Genomic DNA, 4,263 nt, shown 5'->3' on the forward strand with positions numbered 1-4,263 from the left:
ATCATGCACGGTCAACCAATCCAACCCGAGAATAACATCAAATTCATTAAACGGTAAAAGCATCAAGTCCGCCGGAAAACAGGAACCTCGAATTACTAGGGGACATTTCTTACACACTTTGTCGACAAGCACGTAACGACCCAAGGGATTTGACACCCGAATTACGAACTCAGTAGACTCAATAGGTAAAGTCTTACTGGATGCTAAGGTTTCACATATGTAAGAATGAGTAGAACCGGGGTCAATCAAAGCAATTACATTAGTATCAAAGAGAATAAAAGTACCGGTAATAACATCAGGCGAAGAAGCATCCTCGCGGGCACGTATAGCATAAGCTCTAGCAGGCGCACGAGCCTCGGATCTAGTCGTAGCATCTCTAGATCCTCTCTGACCACCACTAGCATTGCCCGTATTTCCAGATGGTCTACCTCGAGCAGTGGTAGCACCCGGTTTCCCACTCTGATTTACATTCTGTTCAGACAACCTCGGGCAATCTTTAATGAAGTGGTCAACTGATCCGTACTTGTAACAGGAGCGATCAGGGAATCTACAACTCCCCGAATGCCATTTACCGCAATATCAACATTTCGTTCTGTCTCGACGTTCATTCCCAACACTGGCGACCGAAGTGCCTCGTGTACCCACAAGGGGTCGATCACGATCTCGTCTAAAAAGGCCCGAAGTGCCTCTCAACCAGCCCACATCATCTCGAAATTTCTTCGATGCCTGTTGAAGAGACTTTCCCGAAGATCTTTTACGAAACTCTCCAGTTCCCACATCAACTTTTTGTTTTTCTTTTCTAAGCTCTTCGGCTTTACAAGCTTGCTCGACAAGTACTACGAACTCTCGTATTTCAAGAATGCCAATGAACATTTTTATATCTTCATTCAGCCCATCCTCGAAGCGTCTACACATGATAGCCTCGGACGAAACACATTCCCAAGTGTATCTACTAAGTCTAACAAATTTTCGCTCGTAATCAGTAACCGACATGGAACCTTGCTTAAGCTCAAGAAATTCCTTCCATTTTTGATCAACAAATCTCTAACTGATATACTTTTTTCGAAACTCAGTTTGGAAAAACTCCCAAGTTACTTGCTCTCGGGGCACAACAGAAGTCAGAGTACTCCACCAATAGTAGGCAGAATCACGTAGCAAGGAGATAGTACACTTTAAGCATTCATCGGGTGTACAAGATAGCTCATCGAGTACCCGGATAGTGTTGTCCAACCAAAATTCAGCTTGTTCGGCATCGTCGCTATTCGTAGCTTTAAATTCGGTAGCCCCATGTTTTCAGATTCTGTCAACTGGGGGCTTATTTGACCTTATTTGGTCAGTTACCGGAGGTATTGTAGGTGCGGGGGTTGTATTAGTCGGGAAGGGAGGTTGTGGAACAGCCGTATTAGTTCGAATGTATTGGTTGAACCAATGATTCATCACGCTATAGAAAGCTTGTCTAGCTTCATCATTCGGGTTACTAGCATTAGGTTGAGAGTTCACCGGCGCTGTCCCTTGTGCGGGAGCAGGCGCTACACTCTCAAGATCATCAGGTACCGCTCGGTCGGGATCGGGATCCATTACTATAAATAAACACATTTGCAAATGTCAGAAATCACCACACTATCAAATAATCACATAAAATGGCATGTATAGCTAGACCCAACGCATTACGGTAGTCCTAGAATCGACTAAACCGTAGCTCTGATACCAATCAAATGTAACACCCCGAACCCGAGACCGTCACAGGAGTCGAACACGAGGTGTTAACAGACTTTTAAAAAAATTTCCAGACACTGCCAATCTGCATAATAGTCGCTTTAAAAATCATATCTCGAGTTCAGAAACTCAGAATCCAGTTCTGTAAATTTTCTGTGAAACTATACTCATATGCCCATCTACATATTTTTTTCTAGAATTTTTGGTTGGGCCAATTAGTACAGTTTATTAGTAAAAGTCTCCCATGTTACAGGGATCGACTACCCTGACCTTTGCGTATTACGACTTGGATATCTCCCTGTACAGGGCTTCAATACTGATGTCGTTTGTTTCTATAGAAACTAGACTCAGAGATTAATCTATACATATATGGCTTGACTCCTAATTGTCTCTGGTTAATTTATAATGAATTCCCAAAGTCGGAACAGAAAATCTAGAAACCGTTCTGGCCCTGTCTCACAAGAACCTGAATATCTCTTAACATACTGTCCGTATGATTATTTCGTTACTTTCCTATGAAAATATATTCATCAAGGTTCGTTTACATAATTTATTCACTATTTAATTCCATTCCTACTATTTTTAGTGAATTTCCAAATCTACATCACTGCTGCTGTCAGCATCTGCCTTTAAGGTAGACTTTACCTATTTCATAGTTTCCATGATTCAACTAGCCCTTTTTGCTAAAGTAGCACAACTTATGATAGTGATTAACCATTCCCATGGCCAATCCTTGTCAAGCCTATCCACACCTCTCAATAACCATATCCATACCAAATGATTATAACATTACACTCAAACATATATAAGCCATTTTCGCATGGCTATCCAAAATTATACAAGTCCAAAGGGTCCATGACCCATAACAAACGGGTAGTCCTATACATGCCATTTCGAAGTTCAACCAAAATTGTACCAAAAGGGGGGCTTTGATAGTGTGGGCGACTTCGACTTCAAAATCCCGAGTCCGATAGCTGGAGAACCAAAATCTATAAAATAGAGGATCAAAGAAACGGAGTAAGCAATTTATGCTTAGTAAGTTTTGAGCAAGGAATTCCAGCACAGCAAAAGTATAGCATTCATATAGCTAAACGAATAATTTCATATGCACAAATTTTCGATATCATACTTGCTTCACATTACCAACCCTTATGTACATACACAAAAGATCAACTTAGCCAAAGGCCGGTAGCTCGTTTATCAACTGAGCGAATACTTATTTGTAAGGGCTCAACTAAATTCAAGCACATACGAAACATACCTCAGTGTTGGGATGTTTCTAGAGTATTTACTGAAATTTTTACAGCAAGATCATTCATTCCCAAATCACGTACCTTCGGAATTTAACCGGATATAGCTACTCGTTCAAATGCCTTCGGGACATAGCCCGGTTATAGTAACTCGCACAATTGCCTTCGGGACTTAACCCGGATTTAGTAACTCGCACAAATGCCTTCGGGCTTAGCCCGGAATTAGTATCTCACACAAATGCCTTCGGATCTTAGTCCGGATATGGTCACTTAGCACAAAGCCTTCGAGACTTAGCCCGGACATCATTCAAATAACCATGCACATTTAACAATAAATCATGGCACATTCGTATTTCATTTTCGTTAGTAAAACTCAAACACAAGACATTTATCATTCTTGCAATTTCGGCTCAATAGCCACACAAAGAGCATGATTTTGGTTTGCTTAAAACATGATCTAATCAAATCATAATTTAAGCTCTTTTACTCAAGAACTTACCTCGGGTGTTGTCGAACGATTCCGATAGCTATTCGACCACTTTTTCCTTCCCTTTATCGGATTTAGTTCCCCTTTGCTCTTGAGCTTAATTAAACAAATAAATTGATTTAATCATTTGAGCATCGGAAAGAGGAACACAAGGCACTTAGCCCATTTTTATACATTAGACATTAAAGTCACATATGTACGGAATCATGAATCAAACTCAACATTTTAGCTAATTTTTCCCCCTTGGCCGAATTTTCTAAGCCAAGACAAAAGCATCAATATGCTTGCCTCTAACCGAATACATGCAACACCAATCTCCTTCCTATGGCTGAATATGCATGTCTATGTTGGGGCCGATTTCAACACTTAATACATTCTACAAGTATGGTCACTTGTATTGACTAAACACCCTTTTGTTTCAAGTTCAAAACTTGGCTAATACACACATATATACACTAGTAAAGCATCATCTCCCTTTCCATCAATTTAACACATGCATTACTCATTAATATACAAAAATTATATTCAGCCTTAGCACACAACTTGCTAGCCGATTCTTCTCCATCTAGCAACCAATGCACATATGTGCTCACTCAAAAATGCTAAAAGAAGATTCAAGAATCATCAATCCACCATCACATGCATCATTAACAAGCTTCATATTTAGCATGCAATGGCATTAACACAAAATCTACCTAGGCCGAATATCATACCCATGACATAGCAAAGATTTGAACCATGGGCTAATTAGAACTCAAGCTAGCAACTAAAAACATGCATGAATCTCATGGCACAACCTCAAACGTACCT

The sequence above is a fragment of the Gossypium hirsutum genome, chromosome D07 (genome assembly GCF_007990345.1).
Source record: "Gossypium hirsutum isolate 1008001.06 chromosome D07, Gossypium_hirsutum_v2.1, whole genome shotgun sequence".
Taxonomy (NCBI): domain Eukaryota; kingdom Viridiplantae; phylum Streptophyta; class Magnoliopsida; order Malvales; family Malvaceae; genus Gossypium; species Gossypium hirsutum.